We start from the raw sequence: 24,086 nt of genomic DNA, 5'->3' as shown, positions 1-24,086 counted from the left end.
TCAGTTGCTATTATTTAAGGTATTTCAGGTGTACAGCTTATATCTTCTTCTGTGTACATGGCTCCTAGGCTTTCTTTGAATAGGTTGGAGGTTTGAGATTACATTTTGGTCTTTCGTCTTGTAATTTTCCTATATTTCCATGTTTCAAGTAATATTCCAAAGCTTCTCCTGGGCATATTGGAAATTGCCTTTTAGGCCCACAGCTCCTGGGAATGAACTGAGGTAGCTAATTGTGGTCCAGTCACAGGACTTCCCTTGCGACCTCTACTGTTTCAGGAAGCTGGGAAGACTCCTGACCACTGTGTAACTGTCCAAAACTCTCCCTCATTTAGCATCAATATACTGGAACTCAACTCACATGCCCTCAGCTCCCGTGATTACTCCCACAGTTCTTATTACTTTTTTTGAAGAGAATAAAACAAAATGTCACAAAACCAAACAGTGTCAGTCAAATCAAATGGACAGACATTGTACATGATGTAAAAACAGAATACAAGTTGATCAACAATGGTTACCATAATGCCTCTTGCTATCTTAAAAAGAATTGCTTATATCATCAGTTACAACAAAATTGACCAAAATAGTACAGAACAAAACCAATAAAACCAAAACATTGGAGACATTACAGGACTTCAAAAGAAGATAATAGTCAAACCAGAATGGGCATCATAGTGAATCTCTTTGCCTTCAAAGTAATTGCCTATGTCCTGAAACTTGATACTATCAAACAGAACAGAGCAGAGTAAATTCAGTCAAAACAAGTTAGTGGGAGTACTACAGGGCTTCAAATAATGTTAATAGGAAATAAAAGTTACTATAATATATCCTGCTATTTTTTGACTTTTTCCTTAATTAAAGAGATAATAATAAAAAATAAATATTTTTTAAGAAAAAAGGGAGATATTGAGATAAAAGAGGACATAACAACATAATAATACAGGTCAAAACATAACAATTTCAGCAACTTAGTGCTTCACCATAAGATAACCCAACTTAATAGTAATTACCATCGTGTCTCTTTCCTTGAAATATTTGAATATAACTTTGCATACTATAGCATCACACATATCAAGACAGTGTGAAACCTTCAAGTGGATGAAAATATTACAGGGTATTTAGAACCAGCTAACAGAAAATGAATAATGGTTTCTATATAATCTATTTGCCAATAAAAAATTTTGTTTAAACTATCACATATAATAAAATCCAGTAAAGTACAACACGATAAAACCAATGGAGACAGAGGAACAACAGTCTGATGGCCGCTCTGCGTTCAGTGTCCCTCTATGCAGAGACTTCACCTGTCCCTAGTGCCAGGTCACAGGGCAAGCTTGGGTTTAGGAAAGCTGAGGTTTGGGTGTTTGGTCTGTGCTTCTGGAAAGGCATCAGTGATCTCAACATTGTGGATGGAGAATAAAATGGAGGGTCTCAGTTGAGCCCAATCTGCTGTCCCCAAAGCTGGACCCTGGCAGCCTGCTTTGGCCTCTTGGGGCTGCAGTGGTCACCACAGAAGGGACACTTGGCTGCTTATATGAGCTGCTCCTGGCTTCTCCCTCTGGCCCCTGACCCTACCATGAACCAGCCACTCACATGGGATTTTTACTCTTTTCCACATATCACTTCAGGATCTCTCTGACTTTCCCCCAAGTGACTTCCTGTCATTTATTAAAATACTTACTTCCATTGGCCATCATTACTTGTTGAAAAATACAGCCTGACTCTATGCCATATGTACCAGTCTCAGTTCTGTCAACCATGCTTGCAGACACAATGCTATGTGGAAAACACCAGTGTCAGGCTAAGGTGGAGCACAACCAACACCACTGAGGCAGGCAAGGTCAAAGCAAACAGCGATACCTTTACTGTGGACCAGGTGTAGCTGGGCCAACGGTGAAAAGACCACTTTCTTGAGCAAGGAGGAAGCAATTTTTATAGGGGAGTTTAGGTAGGAGATGGGTCCTGCTGAGGGGGCAGAAACTTTAACCTTTTCTGGGACAGGTATGAGGGGTTGATTGGGACTAGGGCACAGGATGTTGCCGGGGTTTTTGTGGAATCAGTTCTTACAGTGGCCAGCTTCCTGCTGAATGCTAGACTCCTGCAGGGTGAAACACAGACCTGCTCCAGGGAGGTTTTGTTTGTGTTTTGTCCAGGGGAGGGTCCACTTTGGGGACCCAACAGCCAGCAGTATGATATCTACATCTGTGTTTTGTAATACTGTTTTGCTCAACTCTTTCTAGAGCAATGGATTCCATCTTTAAAGTGTGACCATGTGGTCTTGGTAAATGGATGGGTCCTTCATTTCCCATCACCCATGTGGTAACTCCTAATGATACAGTTTAGTAGGAAAATACTGAGGAAACTTGTTACATCTTTCCCCATACTGAAATTTTCTGGTGAATTAATATATTTCACTTTTGTATCCTCATGCAGTGCAATAGAACTCTTGAGAAAGTTAAATATTTATTTTCTTGAGAAAATAATGTACATTGCTCACTTTTTGTTATATTTTATATTTTGTATTTAATTATTTTTTAAAAATTTTATTTAAAATTGAAAATAAAAAGCAACAGAAAAAGGGTACAAGTAATACAGAATTTCAAAAAAATAAACAGTAAGAAATCACTAGTTTATAGATGAAATATTGTCATCTTAGAAATAGTTGTTCAACTTACAAAATTAAAGCATGCAAAGTGCACTTTCAAACAGTGAGAATGCAAACAGTTGTGTTCAATGATACAACAAAAACTCAGTAATATGTTTTTTTATCTTATAAACTTAAATATACATGCAGTTATATCCTTTAGAGCACTTTCTTTCCCTCTCTTTTTTTAAAAATAACAATTACACATTTTGCATTTTATTACTCCCTCAGTTCTTATTACTTTTTTTGAAGAGAATTAAACAAAATGTCACCAAAAAAAAAAAACAGTTAGTCAAATCAAATGGATGGACATAGTACATGACGTAAAAACAGAATACAAGATGATCAACAATGGTTACCATAATGCTTCTTGCTATCTTAAAAAGATTTGCCTATATCACCAGTTATAACAAAGTTAAGTAAAATAGTACAGAACAAAACCAATAAAATCAATACATTGGAGACATTACAGGACTTCAAAAGAAGATAATTATCAAATCAGAATGGGCATTATAGTGAATCTTATTGTCTTCAAAGTAGTTGCCTAGACCCTCAAACTTAATACTATAGAGCAAAACAGAATAGAGTAAAAGTCAAAACAAGATGGTGAGAACAATACAGGGCTTCAAATCAAGTTAATAGGATATCAAAATGCTTACTATAATATATCCTGTTATTTTAAAAATTATTTTCCCTTAATTACAAAATAAAGCAAAATACATAAAATAAATAATAAAGGACATTGAGATAAAAGAGGACATAACACAAAAGCACAGATCAGAACAGAACAATTTAAGTGACATAGTGTTTCATAACAAGGTAACCTGATATAACTGCAGTTACCTTAGTGTCTCTTTCCTTGAAATATTTGAGTAAAACTTCATATACTGCAGCATCACACATAATAAGACAATGTAAAATTATTCAAGAGAATGAAAGTGTTACAGTGTATTTAGAACCAACTAACAGAAAATGAACACTGGTTTCTATATTATCTGCTTGTCTATAAAAGTTTTTGTTTGTACTATCACATATAATAAAATCCAATAAGATACAACATGATGAGATCAAGACCGATGGAGACAGAAACACAAATTCTTGATGGGACTTCAAAACCAGATGATATTAAATCAGCACTAGCTATTATGATGTCTTGTTTTCTTCAAAATAGCTGTTCATACCATCACAGACAATAAAACCAAACAACCCAGAAAACAACCAATTGAATTAATGAATGAAAACATTTTAAGGCTTCCAAGAAATATAATGGGAAATCATGATTACCACATACTTTTAGGTATTGTAATCATTTTTTACACTAGGGAAACTACTCAGAATTTATTCATGTGAGATTGATTTATTTCACTTAAGAGTATGGTCTCAAGCTGCGTCCATTTATTTATAAATATCTCAATGTGATCATTCTTTATAGCTGAGTATTACTCCAATGTATAAAAATACCACAACATTTTTATCCATTCCTCATTTGATGGAAACTTAGGTTGTTTCCAAGATCTGGCTATTACAAATTGTGCTGCTATAAACATGGGTGCACATATATCACTGTGGTATGATGCTTTCAGTGCAAGAAGAAGAGATAAAGATCTCAAATTTATATGCACCAAATTCCAGAAAACCCAGTTATATATAACAAGTAATAACAGAAATGAAAAACCAAATTAGCAGTAACACAATTATAACAGGAGATGTTAACACACCATTGACACCAAGGGACAGATCAACGAAACAGGAAATCAGCAAAGAAATAACAGAAGTGAATCACACCTGTGAACAAATGTACTTGATAGACATATACAGAGTGTTCCATCCAATAACATCAGAATACACATTCTTCTTAATTCTCTAAAATAGACCATATATTAGCTCGCAGAACATAGTTTAATATGTAAAAGAGCTGAAATTATCCCAAGCATGTTATCAGATAATAGCACCATGAAATTAGAAATTAATGATAAAACATACTGCAAAAATCCCACAAACACATGGAAACTGAATAACACACCCTTGAGTAATCAGGGAGTCACAGGGGAAATTAAAGAAGAAATTAAACAATACCTACAGGCAAACGAAAATACAAATACAACTTACTGGAATCTGTGGGATGCAATGAAAGCTATCCTCAGATGAAAATTCATTGCACTAACTTCCCATATCAGGAAAACAGAATGAATACAAATAAACAACCTGATGTTACACCTCAAACACCTAGAAAAAGAAGAGCAAGTCAAGCCCAAAGCCAAAAGAAGAGAGGAAATTATAAAAATCAGAGCAAAATTAATGCAATAGTGACTAAAAAAAATCCAAAGAATCAATGAAACTTAGAGTTGGTTCTTTAAAGAATAAATAAAATGGAAAAGCCCATAAACAACATTATTTTAAAAAGGAAATAAAAAGCTCAAATTCATGCAATAAGAAATGAAAGAAAGTCACTAGAGACTCTGTAGAAGTATAGAGATCAACACCTATTTAAAAAACCTCCACTCTCATAAATTTGATAACACAGAAGGAATAGACAGATTCTTACAAACATATGAAGTTCCAAAGTTATGTAAATAAGATATAAAACACATGAATAATTCAGTTTCTATTAGTGAAACAGAAAATGTCATTAAGTCCTTACCTACAAAGTAGAGCCCAGGCCCAGACGGGTTCACTGCAGAATTCTACAAGAAGTACAAAGAACACAAAATACCTACACTCCAAAAACTCTTCAAGGAAATTGAAAGGGAAGCAATTCTTCCCAAGTCATTCCTGGAAGCTAATATTACTCTAGTGCCAAAACTTGAGAAAACCCAATTAAAAAAGAGAACTAAAGACCAATCTCCCTAATGAACACAGATGCAAAAATCCTCAATAGAATATTGGCAAATAGGCTGCAGCAAATCATCAAGCAGATTATACACCATGACCAATTGGGATTCATCCTAGGCATGCAGGGATGGTTCAACATATGTAAATCAATTAGTGTAATCCACCATATCAATAGAGACAAAAGTAAGAATCACATGATCATTTCTATAAATGCAGAAAAAGCTTTTGATAAGGTCCAACATTCATTTATGATAAACTTACAGAATATTGGAATGGATGATCTTTAATATAAATATAATTATATTAGTATATACAATAAAGGCCATCTATAACAGACCAAAAGCTAGTATCATACTAAATGGCCAAAAATTAAAGGTCTTTTCTTTAAAATCAGGCACAAGACAAGGATGTCCCTTATCACCACTCCTATTAAAGAAAGTACTGGAAATACTACCCAGAGCAATTATATAAGAGAGAGAAATAAAAGTGGTAAAGATAGGAAATGAAGAAGTAAAATTATCATTATTTCAGAAGACATGATACTCTGCATAGAAGACACCCAAAACTCCATTGAAAGATTATTAGATATAATAAATAAGTTTAGCAATGTACCTGTATATTAAGTCAGTACTCAAAAATCAATAGCATTCTCATAAACTAAAAACCAAATCATTCACAGAGAAATATGTGAAGCCACACTCTTCACACTAACAATGAAACAATGATATATTTAGGAATTATTCTCATGAAAGAAGTGAAACACACTGAAAAAAGAAATTGAAGATTATCTCAGAAAGTGGAAAGGCATGCCTTGCTCATGGATAGGAAGAATAAATATTGGGAAAATGGCCAATCCCATTATACAGATTCAATGCATTAGCAATAAAAACACATCAACATACCTCACAGATCTAGAGAAATCACTCCTAAAATTCATCTGGAGTGAGAAGAGACCTAGAATAGGACAGACAGTTCTAAGCAGCAAAGGCAAGGCAGGAGGCATCACAATCCCTGACTTGAAGATATACTACAAAGCAATTGTAATAAAATCAACATGGTAATGGAATCAAAACAGATCTTAAGATCAATGGAATACATTACAAGATACAACCATAACTACAAACACACTCAATGACCTTATCTTTGATAATGGGGCCAAACATGTTCAGTGGAAGAAGGACAGTCTCTTAAATTAATGGTGTTGGAAAACTGGCTCTCCATATGCCGAAAACCAAAACTAAACCCATGCCTATCACCATGTATAAAATTAAAATCTAAAGGGATGAAAGATCTGAATATTAAAACAGAAACACTAAATCTATTGGAAGACAAATTGGGTAAAATCCTTGAAGATAGAGGGATAGGTAGAGAATTCATGAACAGGACTCAAACTGCATGGGAAATACTTCCCAGAATCAATAACTGGGATCACATCTTATTATTTTTTTTTCCACATCAAAAGAAATCTCCAGCATAATGAAAAGAAAACCCACAATTTGGGAAAAAATCATAGTGAACTGTCCCTCAGACAAAGGACTTCTGTCTAAAACATATAAAGGATTTAAAAAAAAATCAGACACCTAAAATTCAAAGATCCAATCCAAAAATGGGTATCTGAAATGAACACAAAATTCTCAAATAAACAAATACAAATGGCAAATAAATACATGAAAAAATGTTTCATCATCATTATTCATTAGAGAAATGCAAATTAAAACCACTCTAAATTCCATCTCACTCCTGAAAGAATGGCCAGGATCAAGAAAATAACCAACAACAATGCTGGAGATTCTTTGGGAAAAAGTAACTGTCCTGCACTGTTGGTGGGAGTGTAGACTGGTGCATCCATTGTGGAAGGCAGTCTGGAGAGTTCCATCTGGGATTGGAGGTCCAGTTGGTTCAGTATTCCACTTCTGGGCATATTCCCAAAAGAACTGTATTTAATTATTCTAACATTTTTGCATTAAATATTATTCTTCTGATACAATGGAGAAAATTATGCTTATTTATCTTTTCTTTAGTTTTTTTTTACTATTTACTAAACTTATTTTTCTATTTTTTTCAATTTTGTTTAAAAGGAAAAAGAGAAAAAACAAAACAAAACATAGCAGTGTAAGGGTACAAGTAATAAAGAACTACAAAAAAAAGTAAGAAATCACCAGTTAATAGATTTCACATTATCATCTTAGAGATATTTGCTCAAGTCAAAGTATCAAAGCAAACAAAGTGGACATTCAAACAGTGAGACTGTAAAAAGTTGCGTTCAATGATCCAACCAAAAACATTAATATGGTCAGCTACTTAACACCCCTAAACACACGCAGTGGTTCCTTTAGAGCGCTTTTTTCCCTCTCCTTTTACAACAGAATTTACACATTTTGGGTTTTATTACTCCTTAGTTCTTATTACTTTTTTTTGGAAGAGAATAAAGTCAAATATAGCACAACAAAGCTGTCAGGCAAAACCAAGGATAGACATAGCACATGATGTAAAAACAAAGTACAAGGTTATCAACAATGGTTAACATAATGCATCTTGCTTCCTTAAAAAAATTGCCTATATCATTAAGTATTATAAAGTTGAACAAAACAGTAGAGAACAAGACTAATAAAACCTAAACATTGTAAACATTACAGGACTTCAAAAGAAGATAATAGTCAAACCAGAATGGGCATCAAAGTGAATCTCTTTGCCTTCAAAGTAGTTGCCTATACCCTCAAACTTGATACTGTCATACAAAATGGAACAGAGTCTAATCAGTCAAAACAAGATAGTGGGATTATTACAGGACTTCAAATCAAGTTAATAGGAAATCAAAAATGTTACTATAATATATCCTGCTAAGTTTTTATTTTTCCCCTTCAATTAAAAAATCATAAAATATTACAATTTTTTAATGTATAAGGGAGAGATTTGAGATAAAAGAGGACATAACAACATAACAATACAGGCATGACCATTTCAGCAACCTAGTACTTCACCTCCAAATAACCTGACTTAATAGTAGTTACCATAGGGTTTTTTTTCTTGAAATATTTGAATAACTTCATATACTAAACTTACTTTAATTGGTCTCCTATGTATTTCTGTTTTCTGTATCTTCAGAATTTCTCATCTTATACTGCAATGTCTTAAAGTAAATCATTACAGAGAACAAAATTCATCTATCCAAACTCTCATTTTAAAATTTAAACAATATAATTATCTAAACATATGTAGATTTATTTGGAAATTGACACGTTTTGTATGACATAATAAAAATTCTTAGCTCCACCTAAAAAATAAAAAAGCAACTGAATTTGGAGCTTTTGGTTATTTTGCATTTTCACAGGATAGGGGTGGAGAACCCCATTTTTTTAAATCTTAAATGTCGTATTTTTGTCAGTGACACGCAGCTTGGAACAAGAAGTTGATCTTAACTTTGAGACTGCACTGTTACCTGATGTCCTGGCATTCCTCATTGGAGGTCTTTACTCTGTTTGAATTTTATTTTCTCCACCTAAGCCATGAGGAGAATTATGTAAATCATGATCAGAGGCTGTAGCTATTTTAGGATGTGGAGACAAGAGCTATGACCCTGAATGGATAGGGAAGATATGGTGATGTGAAGGCAACTGTATTTTAACTGCAGGGAAGCTTCTTAGTGTAGAGATGTGAACTCTAATTAAACGTGGTTATTGCATCAGGTAGGATATGTTAATTTCTCTCCTTGTACCCTGATTTTCAGTGTATTGAATTAGGCTGCTTTAACCCAATATTACGGCGTAGGGTGCTACTGGGGGAAATAAGGTAACCAGTACAAAGGACGCTTTGGCTAAGGAAGGAGTTCTGAACCTCAAGGTGTTACTACAATTAATTCATCACTCTCCAGAAGGGAAAGTGAAGCCTGACCCCCACGTTTACCCCAGGGTGGTCTTATGCCATGACATTACCCAAAAGCAGGTCTCTTTTTTGCTGAGAACATGCTACAGAGGTGGGGGATGCTTTCTGACAATAGTATAAGATACTTAATAAAACAAGTAAAACATGCTTTACAGGTTGGTGTACTGGTCGGGCACCACCAAACCCTGTGACAGAATAATAACCATTCCTCTGATGTGTCATGATGGCCTGAGGTATCATGAGGACCCTCAACACTGATTCCCACTAAGTTTAGAAGGAAATAAGGGCAAAAACACACAACTATGAGGAAAATTAAAGGAAATCATTTAACCAAATTTTCAGAGCTTACCTCCTTCCTTTCTCAACCTAGGATATCCAAGGGCCCTCATACAGCTCTGGGTGCATCTTATGCTGCTTAGCTTTTGAAACAATATTGACACTAAAATTCTATAAAGTTGGCGAACTTATTTATAAACAGTGGCATGTTCTTTTCAGTGTCAGCCAATTCCCCTTTTCTCTCTCCTTACTGATTTCTATCCTGCTTTCTTGTATTTCTCACTCACCCCCTTAACTATGAGTTGTACTTCTGTCCTCTCCCCATCCCGTGTCCCTCAGTCCATGTCTGGTTACAACCATTTGTGGCTTTGTGGAGTCACCTTCACACTGCAAAGCAGCATCCACTCCAATCGCTGACTGAAGAATGCAGAAAATATTCTTTAGGAAGAATTGCGTACTGAGTAGTATCGTGAACGTCCACTAAGGATGCTTCACCTGTAATTGGGAAGGTAAGGTAGAAGGTTTGTGATGAGTAGAAATCATGTAAGTAGTGCCTCTGGGTGGCTTCAGTGCATGAGAAGTCTTTGATCACTATCATTATCTTAGAATCACTGATGTCCTGCTTCCCAAACAAGAACACTTTTTCCTTTAAACAGGGTAATAAAAGATGAGAAATTTCAGGTTTCCTGAGGAAATGTCTGAACATAGTCAGGAAGAATCTTAGAACATGCATGCCTCGTACTTTTCTCCATCACTGTTGTTTGCTTCCTCCTTTCCCTTCTCCTTCCCTTGTTCCCTTTCCTTCCTTCCTTTTCTTACTCCATTTTCCCTTCTGTCTCCTTACTTTCTCAGTGCATTTGATAGATAAATAATTCTGAAAAACACTGAATGTTTGTAAGTTTTAAAAGGCTTATTTTAAATATAATTTTCTGTGACCAAAATAAGCCAATGACTGGGGAGAGAACCCTCCAGCTGCCATGTCACTCTCGGTTATTACTCCCAAGGGAGCCAAATGAGAGAAGAAGTTCAATGATGAAATATCAAGAAACTACTCCAGCCTTTCATTGGTGAAAAGAAAGCAGCTTCTGCCTGGCCAGGGGGCCTGGGCTTCCCCTACTGCAGAGGTGAACCAGGTGAGCCCGGATTAACTGACACCCCTAAGATCGCTCCTGGAGATGGCGACATCTATCATTAGTCACTTATATGGATTTAGGCTTGCCTGCTTTCCTACTTAAAATATCATCCCACTCTCCCCTTACTGAGGCATGAACTCACCTGCTCTGAGATAGGATTTTCAATTTTCATGAAAGCAGAGAGAAGATTATCTAGATTTTGGGATGTTTTCTTTGACAACTCCTCTATAACTTTAGGAAAGCCCCCCTCGAGTCACTTTACCTGGTAACACCTGCATCGGTGATCTTTTCTAGACTGAGCATGACGAAAACATGCCTTCACTCTTCTGCAAGTTGGTAACTGAAAACAGGGTGTGTGATCTGGAATCACAGGGATGAGAAGAGTCTGGCAATAGTGAACTTACAGAAGAGAAAATGTATATGTGCTAAAGATTAGAAAATCATGCTTAGTTTAACAGTCACTGCATCTTCACATATTGGTGGGCAGGTGGCAGGGGAATATTGTATTAATGGAGCAGCATGTTAGCAAACTCTGCATATCATTAAGGCAAGGAATGTACTCTATATGTAGCCCAGTGTGTTTAAGCTTTACTGCATGCTTGGGAAGAAATTAAAATGTGGGGTGTTGTCATTTATCTTTTTATTATTTTCTTGCCACCCTCCTCTATTTCTTTCTTCATAAAACAAACACATATGCTTGTGAAATTTTTTTCATAATCAGGTGATATTCCACAAAAAATGCACTGGAAGCCAGCCATCAGCTGTATGAAAGGCAGCCAGGCTGAGCAATTAAAGCAAGATGTGCAACTTTCTCATGTTGGAAACTTAGAATCCAGAGTGTAACACTGAACATGTTATGCATGGGGCAGTTGGTCTCTGCTTCTCACTTTGCTCTGTCACTTCTGGTCTAAGTTTTCTTTCCTTCTTGTTCTCTTTTTCCTTCTCTAGTCCATCAGTGTGATGGAACAGAAGGCCCTCATCTATTTAGATGCTTTCCCTGTCAGGGCTATCACTCATCCCACACCACTGTTCAGAGCACATCTCTGAGCATAGAGCAACAGCTTCCTTCTGGCAGCGGCATTTGGCAGCTTCCCGAGTGCTCCAGGAGCCCCAGGGTATGAGTGTTTTCTGGTTCAATGTTAGTAGCATTGACAAGATTATTTTAACTATGTTGTCACCTAGAAATAAAACACATAATCCTCCTACTGAACCAATTCTTGGTTTAGTGGATGTTCAATAATTGGTAAGCTGTGACTATGAAATTGCTTTTGCTTCTTACAAAGGCACAAATACCTGATCTTCATTACATTACAAATGTTTTGACATATGGAGAGGCTTTTTTATTCTCTTTATATTCCACCATGAAAATTTCTTATTTGGCTATTAGGGTGACTAGGGAATGTAGAGGGCTGGGTCCCTATAATAGGCATATCCCTATTACATCCCCATAACTGACATAAAATCAGTTACAGTTCAATGGACTGAGTATTTGAGGAGACATTTCTGGGGAAAGATCATGAGAGTCACAGATAAGGTGAAGGAGAGAGGAAAACTCATATTGTTGTGTTCTAAACTGCCGTAGAAAAGAGGCGATGAAATCTGGTCATTTTGTGTCATTCAGTATAATTTATTTTTTTATTTATTTAATTTTTTTTATTTAAGGAGAAAAGAAAAAAAAAACAGTGAAAGCGTACAAGTTATACAGATTTACAGAAGAAAAAAATGAACAGTAGGAAATCACTAGTTAATGGATTACATATTGCCATCTTAGAAATAATTGTTCAAGTCACAAAATTAAAGCTTGTAGAGTGGACATTCCAACAATGATACTGCAAACAGTTCTGTTCAATGATCCAATAAAACTCTGTGATATCATTTTCTATCTTATACACTTAAATATACATGCAGTTATATAGTTTAGAGCACTTTCTTTTCCTCTCTTTTGTACAATGACTATTACACATTTTGGGTTTCATTGCTCCCACGGTTCTTATTGCTTTTTTGGAAGAGAGTAAAACCAAATGAGACATAACAGAACAGAATCGGTCAAGTCAAAAGGGTGGACATAATAGATAATATAAAAACATTATACAAGGTGATCAACAATGGTTACCATAATGCCTCTCGCTATCTCTAATAGAATTGCCTATATCATTAGTTATAATACAATTGAACAAAACAGTAAAGAACAAAACCGACAAAACCAAAACATTGGAGACATTGTAGGTCTTCAAAAATAGATAAAAGTCAACGAGAATGGGCGTTATAACGAATCTCATTACCTTCACAGCTGATGCCTAAACTTTCGAACCTGATACTATCCAGCAAAACAGAATAGGGGAACATCAGTCAAAAACAAGATGGTGAGAGTAATACAAGGCTTCAAGTCGAGATAATAGAAAGTCAAAGTGGGTTACTATATTATATCCTGCTATTTTTTCCCTTTAATTAAATGGATAAAAATAAAAAAGTAAATAATGGAGTGGAGATTGAGAAAAAAGAGGGCATAACAGCAAAACAGCGCAGATCAAAACATAACCATTTAAGCAGAATAGTGTTTCACCACCAGATAATTCTGACTCAAAAGTAGTTACCATATTGACTCTTTCCTTGAAGTCCTTGAGTACAACTTCGTATACTGTAGCATTAAGTATATCAAAACAATGTAAAACCATTTAAGAGAATGACAGCATTATAGAGTATTTAGAATCGACTAACAGAAAATGAACAATGGTTTCTGTATAATCTCCTTGTCTTTAAAAGGTTTTTGCTTATACTATCATACATAATAAAATCCAATAAGATACAACCTGTTTAGACCATTGGAGACAGAAGAACACAAGCTAGATGAGACTTCAAAACAAGATGATACTAAATCAGTATTACCTATTAAGATGTCATTTTCTCCAAAATAGCTGTTCCTATCATCCAATCTTCTCTGTCTCATTTCTATTGAGCTCTTTTTCTGTCAGTAGTTGTCAGTTTGTCTTCTTCATTTTGTTCTCTGCTCCATTCGTTGTGGCCTCCCCACCACTATTTCTGGGTTCTTTGTATTTTTCTTTTTTTTGGAATATCCTGCAATACTTTCTGCAGGGTTGAATTGGTGGTTGCAAATTCCCCCAGTTCCTCTTTATCCTGGAAGCACCTTGTTTTTCCATCAATTTCCAGGGACAGTTATGCAGGATATCTCAATCTTGGCTGGAGATTATTATCTTTCAAAGCTTGAATTATTTTCCCCCATGCTCTTCGTGATTTGATGGTTTGTGCAGAGAAATCTGCTGTAATTCTGATGGGTGTTCCCTTGTAAGTGGTCTGTTTCTTGTCTCTTACAGCTTTTAATATTCTGTTCTTGTATTGAATTCCTGGAATTTTTATTATTATATGCCTGGGTGTTTCTCTGTTAGGGTTGTAGGTAGCTGGGGTCCTGTATGCCTCATACATCTGAGTATCTTTACCTTTTGCTAAATTAGGAAAATTCTCCTGGATTATTTCTGTGAGTAGCTTTTGTAGTTCACTTGTTTGTGTCCCTATTTCTTCTTTTATGTTCTTAATCTTTAAGTTATGGTTCCTCTTATCATCTTCTTGTCTTTGTATTTTTGCTGTTTGTTTCTTTGTTATTTTTAAGAAGTTTTTCATTTTCCTTATCCCATATTACAAGTCTGCCCTCCAGTTCAGATAGTCTGTCCTTAGTTTCTTTCAAGCTCTTATGCCAGTCTTGGATAGACTTCTTAATCTCTTGATAATCTCTTTGAACCTGCTTCACGTACTCTATGCTTTCTCTGTTTTCTCCATCAAACAATTCTGCCCTCTTTTTCTGTTCTTCCATTCCACCATCTGTTTTTTCCTGGGTGGTGCTTAGCATCTCTCTAACTATTCTGTATACTTCTAGCTTCAGGTCGTTGATAACTTCATTCCTGAATTGGTCTATGAGGCTCTCTATATGGCGCTTAATGTCTATTGGTGCAGTGTCCGCTATTGCCTGTTTCTCAGAATTGTGGGCCGAGGAGCCTTTCTTGTTGCTTCCCTTCCCCATATTCTCTGTTCCTTATATATATGCAAGCTTACATAGGAGGCCCAGCTTCCCTGCCTGTCAGCCACAGCCTGATCAAATTGCGCTGGCTAGGTGTTCCCGCCCACCGCTGCGCACCAGGGAGTTACGGACTAGGCAGCCTATGCGGGAGTCAGTCGCCCCTCCGGGCCACCATCAGGTTCTGGGATCTCGGTTAGGACAGCCTACCAAGTCTGCCTGCAGCATCACGCAGGCCAGGCACTTTTCACCAATCCCATCCGAGAGGGGAATGTGTGGCTGGAGTTGCCACCTTGCCCTGCTCTTACAGGACTTCCTGAGCCCAGAAAGTCCTCCGCTGGAGTCAAACTGTGGTAGAGTGTCAGTTTCTCTCACTCACCTCGACACAAGTCAGTGTACGCCTCCTTGTCTGTCCTGTTTTCGACTCCGTTCGCAGACTCCCGTTCCCAGAGCTTCTGCGCCCCTCTCCTTGCCGAGCCGCTGTGGAGGCAGCCTGCCGCCAAGCGGCGGGAAACCCAAATCGCGGTTTCCAATGGCGCGGGGTCCAGCCTCCACACCGAGTCTTTTCTGTTCCTATTTTAGCGCCAGGACTGCATTCCAAGTAGGTTTCTCTCAGCCCAGTTCGTTCCTGAGTCAGCAGAGCATATCTCTACTGGCTCATGTCTCCTTAGTCCACTTCATTCCTGACTTCTGAGCTGAGCCTTTCAGAGAGCCTCCAGTAGCTGCTGTTATCTGTCCGCCATGTTCTCCCAAAAGCAGTATAATTTATAAACATAGACAAAGAAACACAAGGATACTGGGCACATGTAAAAGAAGGGTTCGTTTGCCACAGTCTATTGGAGCCATAGAAATCCATTAGTAATAATTAACAGTAATGATATTGATTTCAAAACTATTCAACTGCTGGCTGTATCTTTTTTAAACAATGAGTTTTTGTGTGATTCCCGCTGGAATAACTCATATTTACATCACAGTGCTAGATAATTTGAATCCTATACTCCAAGCCCTCACTTTCCAGCTTCTTCTGCTCTGTGTCCCCTGGGCTCTCCAAGATGGTCTTAGCTGGGTTGGACTGGGCACCCCCCTATCCCCACTCTCCACACACCTGCCAATGCAACCCTTCCCTGACATTAACTGCACAATTTGCAATCTAAGCATCTTTTCTTTATTGTATTTAACACTGCAGTGGGCCTTTTCCTTCTTTCAGTCTAAAAATTTTAATGCACATGAATTTCTACCTCTGGCATCACTGTTTCCCTAAAGCAGAGCATGGCTTGTCTTGGCTCATAAGGAATTCTACTTTTTCAAAAGTAGTTATAACACTATTAGAATGCTTTCTGACTTGAAGGTATTTCAGCCTGCAGCTCAGGGTAAGTACATCAGGTAGGGCATTTGGCAGATATGACTTGAGAATGCCTAGCACCTAATTTGCTGTGTTTCAATGTACACAGAGATTCTCAAGTGGCTGGTGCACAGCCAGTTAGGTGGTTGTTTCTGGATGGGGAACAGTATAACTTCCTGTTTCTCCTCTCATATCTGTCAGTGTCTTCTGTATATTTAGGCATACCTATTTACAAACATTTTACAAATATATGTTGTCTTTGGCATATTTTTTATCACTTAGAAAAATGAGACCTTATGTTTAGAGTTACAATGTACTTTCAACTAGCGAGATAATTCGATATTTCTACTGGAAAAAAATTAAATCTAGAAGAACAAAATGAAGATTGTGGCAAAAACAACATCTCTGCTGGCATGAATATTTTATTATTTTTTAAAATAAGAAATAAAAGTATCAAAACAGGCTAATAGGAGAGTAACAATAATTAATGCACTGCCTACTGTTATCTTCATAGTACAAGATGTAGGTATGAAATTGTGTCCATTTTTACCCAGTTTTCATAAAAGAGCTCTAATGGAAACATTGTTATAATAACTTTAAATGAAATCCCCTGCCTGTTGTCCGATACTGTGACTTTCTTGAAACTGTTTCTCTTATTAAGGAAGGCAAAATTAGCAGAATTTTATTAGCCTAGTCAAGAATCAGTATTTGACGCTCAGGTGTTTACTTCTCCTCCTTATCTAATAATCTACGACTGATTTAAGTTTCAGCACAGAGACTGTATTTTCTCCCTTTGTAACTGAACTACTTTATCAGGAATGTTGCTCATAATGAATCTCCATCTTGGATGAACACTAAGAAGAAAGAGTGTTCTTTATTGCATCTGTTATGTTTTTCGATCTCTGGTGTATTTATTTCTCCCTAATGCTTCAGAGACTGTGTCTCATGACTCTGGAACAAATAGGTGTGTTTATAGTATCAGAGGGTGGTCCATTTTACAAAGCAAGGCTTTTCCAACACTCTGTCCCTGGAGTGGAGTAAGGTACACCATGATCTAATAACGGAAACTGCTGATTCATTCTCTGTATTCTTGAGTATGTCACAGAGGTGTGCACTTGCTTTACTCTAGAAAAAAGCACAGGAATTACTTAATTCATGTAGCATTTAATATTATTCTACCTTTTTCCCTGTAACTTAAAGGCTATCTTTGCCATCTTTAGTTACTTTTATTTACAAACATGAGTGATCCATGACATATTAGTAAAATGAACAAATACAAGAAAGAAAGCCTTGTTGGCAATGGATTCCTAATAACACCACTTTCCATGAGCATTCGAACATTCCCTATCAGGGAAGTCCATTGATCCACTGAAGGACGTTTTGCGAGAAGCCGAGGGTGTTGCTGGATGCTGAACTGCAGCACTGGGCCCTATCAGTTCACAGACTGCATGGTGTCAGCAACAAACACATCTACAATGCAAAACACAAGTCCTGAGGCTAAGCAGAGTTCACAGGGATACTTCTTTGAGATCTGTGACCCCATGTTGTCCTGTGATAAGAAACAAACCTTAGCATTTATAAACTACATCCCAGAACAAACTAATTCTAAGTGCATCTGAGCACAGGCAGCTTGGAGCCTGCCCTACAGTGCAATTAGCAACACTCCCGTGCTCAGCTCTGACACCCCAAACTTCCAAGGACTTCTCAACAATAATGTCACTAAAATCATGCCATTTACTGGAAAATTTGGGTCCATATTCACATCATATCAGTTTCCTAAGTCATAAGTGAATGCCTGTGTGTGACCTTTGCGGTGAAATCATGTTCATAAGAAGCAACAATTTCAATTCAAATGACTTGGGTCTATTGCTTCTGATGCAACTTAGAGCATAAGACACAGGGAAAACCCCAAGAAACCTCCTACCTAACATGGTAAGATCATAAGATGTTCACAGAAGATGGCTCAGAATGAAGATAATGCAGTTTCCAAAAGATCGCTGCACTATCTCACACTTTCTCAGTAAAGGACTGATGCGATGATTCATGGAGAGATAAAAGTGTGTGCACAGTGTCACATGAATCATTAATCTGCAGGTGGGACTCTATGGAACTCTGAATGGGCTGCTCTCGCCATCAGCCACCCTGTTCTGACATGGCATGGCTGATAGGTGCTCATTAAATATGGGGCAATTCCTAACCCGTTCATTCTGTCTCTCAGCCCAAGGCAAGACCATGTGATGCGGAGATGGAGATGTTTCCCCAGAACTCCACCACCTTCATCTTTCTGGGCATCATTGTCCACCTGACCCTGCCAGGGCTGATCTTCATGGTGGCCTTGTCTATCTTCGTGGTGGATGTCATTGCAAACATGGTTTGCTCATCAATGTGGACTCCTGCCTGAACACGCCCATGTAGTTCCTGTTCAGCCAGCTCTCCATCATGGACACTGTCTCCATCTGTCACCATCCCCAAGCTGTTTCAGGACCTACTGTCTGAGGGGAGGATCATCTTTCTCCTGGGATGTGCCCTCCAGATCTTCCTCTACTTCACCCTAATTTGAGGGGAGATCTTCTTGTTGGGCCTCATGGCCTACGATTGCTGTGTGGCTGTGTGCAGCCCGCTGTGCTACCCTGTGCTCGTGAGCCACAAATTCTGCGTGTGCACGGTGCTGGGTTCCTGGCAGGGGGACTCCCTCGATGGCTTTATGCTGACACCCATCACCATGAGCTTCCCCTACTGTGACTCCTGGGAGATCAAGACATTTTCTGCAAGATCCCAGCTGTGCTGAGGCTATCCTTCATAGACATGTCTCTGTATAAGACCCTGATGTACACATGCTGTGTGCTGATGCTGCTGGTACCCATCTCCATCACCATGGTCTCCTACACATGCATCCTGATCACTGTGCACCGTATGGCCTCTGCCAAAGGCTGGCACAAAGCCTACACCACCTGCCCCTTTCACGCCATGGTGATGAGCATATTTTATGGGGCAGCCTTCTACACCAATGTGCTGCCCCAGTCCTACCACACCCTGTAGAAAGACAAGTTGGTGTCTCTGCCTACACCATCCTCATGCCCATGCTCAACCTGCTCATCTGAGAAGAGTGCTGGGAAGATGAAACTCCCCCAAGACAGTCAGGATTGGGGATACATCCCAGAGGAGCTAAGAGCATGACTGCAGCCAGGCCTGACTGGTGATGTGTTTAAAGACTAAACAAAACATAAAATGGGTAGAAATAATACATATGCTCAGAGAAAAAATAAACAGTAAGAAATCACTAATTGATGTTTATATACTGTCCTCTTACAAATAATTGTTCAAGATACAAAAGTGGAACATAAAACGTGGGAATTTAAACAGCAAGGATGCTAACAGTTCTATTCAACTATCCAATGAAAACTTTAATATGCTTGTCAATCCTATTCACTTAAACATACATGCAGTTATTCATATTTTCATTTATGTTGAGATTAAACAAACTAAAGCAGGCTAAAGTCATTCTGAACAAAGAATAATAGTATTGCTGTATTTCGCCTCATGACTCTCCAGGATCAGCACTGGGTACTGTAGTGTCTTTTTTAAAATTTCATTTAAAGAATATCTAAACAAAACAGAAAACGGGTAGAAATAATACTTACTTTCAAAGAAAAACAAAACAGTAAGAAATCACTAGTTGATGATACAGATTGTCCTCCTATAAATAGTTATTCAAGATACTAATTTGGAGCATATAAAGTGGGGATTCAAACAGCGAGACTGCAACTATTTCTTTTCAACTATACCACAAAAACTTATAAATATGGTTATCAAACCTATACACTTAAACATACATGCAGTTATCCATATCTTCAATTATGTTGAGATTGGACAAACCCAAGAAGGCTAATATTACTCTGAATAAAGAATAATACTATTGCTATCCTTCATATTATGACACTTCAGGATCAGCACTGAGTACTTTATTGTCTCTTTTTCTTCAAAGTATCTGTTCATTTCATCATGTGTCATAAGATCAGTTCTCATAAACTGTTTATAGATTCTACATGTGCATGAGTCTTAACATATATTTCTATCATTTCTGTATTACAGGGAGAAACAAAACAAAGCAAGAGAAAACAAAACATATTCCTATAAACATATGAAATTTAAAAGACATAAAAGACTGTTGTACAAGGAGTTCTACCATGGTTCCTATGTTGTCTCTTGTTATCTTCAATAGAATTGGCTACATCATCAGACATAGTATAATTGAATATATCATTATATAATAGAATTAATAAAAACATAACTTTGCATATGGTATAAAACTTCAAAAACGGGCAGTTATCAAACCAGAATTTGTATTGTAGAGTCTTGTCATCTGCATTGTTGTTGCCTGTACTCTCAGACTTGATACTAACAATCAGATAAGTTTGAATAAAATCTGTCTTTACCAAACAGCAATCAAACAAACCAGATTTAACTACAATCAGTCAGTATAAAACAGTGTAAGTCATACAGGGCTCCAGACTAAGATAATAGGAAATTAAAGATGATTAGTGTGCTATACCCTGATTTTTTCGGATGGCTGTCTGTGCCCTCAAATCTAATGCAAGTAGACAAACTGGGAGAGAATAAAATCTATCTAAGCAGAGCTGGGCAAATAATGTGGGTTTTAAATCCTGATACACTATTAACAATATCTTCTACCATCTTTTTTAAGACTCTTCCCTGTCTTTCATGTCCCCAGGGTACACAGTGCATTTTTGGGTCTGACCAAGACCCTGGGTTTTAAATGGGGGGGGGCTGTTATTTACTTAAGTGGTTCTGAACCTTCTCTCTCCTGGACTGTTGGGAGCCGCGGCCGAGCCCGGTCGCCTTACTTGGCGGACATGAGGCCTGTAGGAAAGAGCAAAGCCTGAGCTAGATTACCTCTCCCATCGAGTGTGCTAAGATGGCGCTTATCTCCTGCTTCCTGCTTGGTAAACAACCCGCCCTGTAAGATCTCCTGCTTCCTGCTTGGTAAACAACCCGCCCTGTAAGATCTCCTGCTTCCTGCTTGGTAAACAACCCGCCCTGTAAATCTCCTGCTTCACAACCCGCCCTGTAAGATAGTCTGCCTAGCAACAACTGATGTTAGCCAATCAGCCCGCATCGCGTGCTTTGAACTGGTTGGCCACTGTAACCCTATAAAAGTGAGTGCCTCTCCCGCCAAGAGAAAAAGAAGAAGCAAAAGAAGCAGAAGAAGCACGCAAGGAGCCGCGGAGAGCGGACCGGTAGAGGCTTCGGGACAGACTGTAGGGAGAAGCATGCAAGGAGCCGCGGAGAGCGGACCGGTAGAGGCTTCGGGACAGACTGTAGGGAGAAGCACGCAAGGAGCCACGGAGAGCGGACTGGTAGAGGCTTCGGGACAGACTGTAGGGAGAAGCATGCAAGGAGCCGCGGAGAGCGGACCAACAGAGGCTTCGGCCGGGAGGATTCCCGGGGCAGGCTGTACGGAGAAGGAAAATAAAAGAAAAGGTTGTCCACTGCCAGACTTTGTTGTGTGTCCTTCCTGCCGGCCGGGAGTGACACCGACATCTGGTGGCCCATACGGGGACTGATCAACCCCGCGACGCGGCGGTGGACTGCATTCTCCAATACAGCGCTGCAGGACAGGTGAGTAGAGGATAAACCTGGGCCCTGGGTGGCGCGCAACTACAGGGTTTGTAGACTCCTCTCAGGCTCACGCGTAAGTGGCGGATTCCTTGGGCCTCACGCGGTGAGTAACATATTAAAAAATGGGAAACATGCTAGGTAGCGGCACTAAGAGTGAGGGTGGTTGCGGGGAAAGCTCTCAAGAGCTTACAAAAGTACGCAGGGTATTTGAGCAGGCCCAGTCAGGGAGCTCCCGAGAGGGGTCCGTCAAGGGGAACAAAGATGCTAAGGAGGAGGACGGGGCTCAAGCCTCGGAGTCGTCTGACTCCGAGGACGAGGGAAGGTTGAATGGTGAGGAGGCCAAAGAGACCAGCTGTCAGGGGCCTAAGTCGCTTGATGGGGAGACGCAAGGCTCTTTCGCTGCGTTGCGCCGCAAATTGCGCTCCGCTCAGCTAGGCTTACGAAAAAGCAGAGAGCTTCTGAGTGCCCCCTGTAAGGGGAGGGAGACAGAACCTTCTGCTCCGCCCTCGAACTCGTTCCCGGAAGCGGTCCCTCGCCGCGATGCCGCCGCATGGGAACTCCCCCCTCTTCCGTCAGTACAGGAAATAACGCACAGGCCGCCATTTTCTGTTCAGCCACGGCCGCCATCTTACGATGCTCCGCCACCGGCGGAACGTTATTTCCACAGACAGCTGTGGCATGGGGGTCGTGTGTCTAATGAAGACCACCCGTTCCCAGGGATAGATAGCGGCCCCTATGGGATATATCCTGTACAGATGGCCATGGGTCAGGGACGTAATGTGTGGGAACCCTTTGAAATAAAGCAGATTAGAGAACTTAAAAATGCAGTTACAACCTTTGGGCCGACTGCGCCTTACACCATTGCCATGCTGGAGAACCTGTCTTCTGGGCCCCTCACCCCCGCGGACTGGACTCAGCTGGCAAAGGCGTGTCTGCCCTCGGGTAGTTACCTGGATTGGCGAGCCTGGTACGCCGAGTTCGCTGCCGAACAGGCGGAAAGAAACGCTAACCGAGGGAACCGGGGGTGGAATAGAGACATGCTTATGGGGGAAGGCCAACACGCTGATAATCAGACTCAGTTCCCTGGTGCAGTTTATGAGCAGATCAATACCATTGGGCTTCGCGCCTGGAAGCAGGTGAGTGGTGCCGGAACGGCATCCTTGTGCCTTTCTAAAATAGTCCAGGGCACAACAGAGCCATTCGTTGATTTTGTGGCTCGGATGCAAGATGCCGCCGATAAGATCTTTTCCGATAGGGAAGTGGCTCAACCGCTGGTTAGGCAGTTGATTTTCGAACAATGCACAAAGGAATGTAAGGCAGCAATAGCCCCACATAAGAATAAGGATCTTAACGCCTGGATCAGAATATGCAGAGAAATAGGGGGGCCGCTTTCTAATTCGGGAGTTGCAGCTCTTCTGGCTGTGGCAGTGCAACAAAGGGGACCTCGCGGGCCTAGAGAGGAACATAAAGCCAAGGGGTGCTTCAGCTGCGGGGACCCAGGACACATTAAACGCAACTGCCCAAATAGTGCAGACGCCAAGCCTCTCCTTAAAAATGAAGGATCGTATAACATCTGTGGGCGATGCAGAAAGGGTCCACATAAGGCAGAGGATTGCAGGTCAGTTTATGACGCTCAGAGAAATCGTATTTGTGGCCGAGATGTTAACGAGCCAAAAAACGGCCAGAGGGGGCCCTCCTCGCCGGCGGGCCCCCACCCCCAAGACAGGACAACACAGGGTGGCAGCCTTCCACAAGGGCTACCCCTGGGTCAGCAGGCGTGGACCTCTGTGTCGCCTCCAGACTCATACTGACGCCCGATATGGGTGTTCAGGTGGTTGAGACCACCTTTAAGGGGCCGCTGCCTAAAGACACGGTTGGCTTGGTAATTGGAAGGTCCTCTACAGCCCTCCGGGGTCTTACGGTGATCCCGGGGGTCATAGACTCAGATTATACAGGCAATGTTAAAATTATGGTCCAAACTCTTGTAGGTACTATGGTAATCAGTGAAGGGGACAGGATAGCGCAGCTCCTGCTGCTCCCCAGCCTCCATAAGAGGTTCCAGTCTAAGCAAAAGACCAGAGGAGATCAAGGCTTTGGCTCCTCCGGGGAGATTTTTGAGGGACTCCATATGACTCTTGATAAGAGGCCCATGCTTTCGCTTAAGATCAATGGCAGAAATATAACAGGTCTCTTAGACACAGGAGCAGATAGCTCCATTATCTCCAAAAAGGATTGGCCTTCCAGCTGGCCTACTAACACAGCCGACAACACACTTCAAGGTCTGGGGATGGTATCCGCCCCCCAAGTTAGTGC

General features: G+C 39.6%; 1 pseudogene; it reads left to right on the top strand.

Moving 5' to 3' along the window:
- The first annotated feature begins 18,378 nt into the window (after positions 1–18,378).
- LOC106025636 (olfactory receptor 2T2-like) lies at positions 18,379–19,234 on the top strand (annotated as a pseudogene).
- The last annotated feature ends 4,852 nt before the right edge of the window (positions 19,235–24,086 follow it).

Source organism: Cavia porcellus, unplaced genomic scaffold, assembly GCF_034190915.1.
Source record: "Cavia porcellus strain 051 isolate PalLab524CR breed Dunkin Hartley unplaced genomic scaffold, mCavPor4.1 scaffold_2, whole genome shotgun sequence".
Taxonomy (NCBI): domain Eukaryota; kingdom Metazoa; phylum Chordata; class Mammalia; order Rodentia; family Caviidae; genus Cavia; species Cavia porcellus.
Note: the sequence above shows the minus strand (reverse complement) of the source record. Positions and strands in the feature narration are given on the sequence as shown.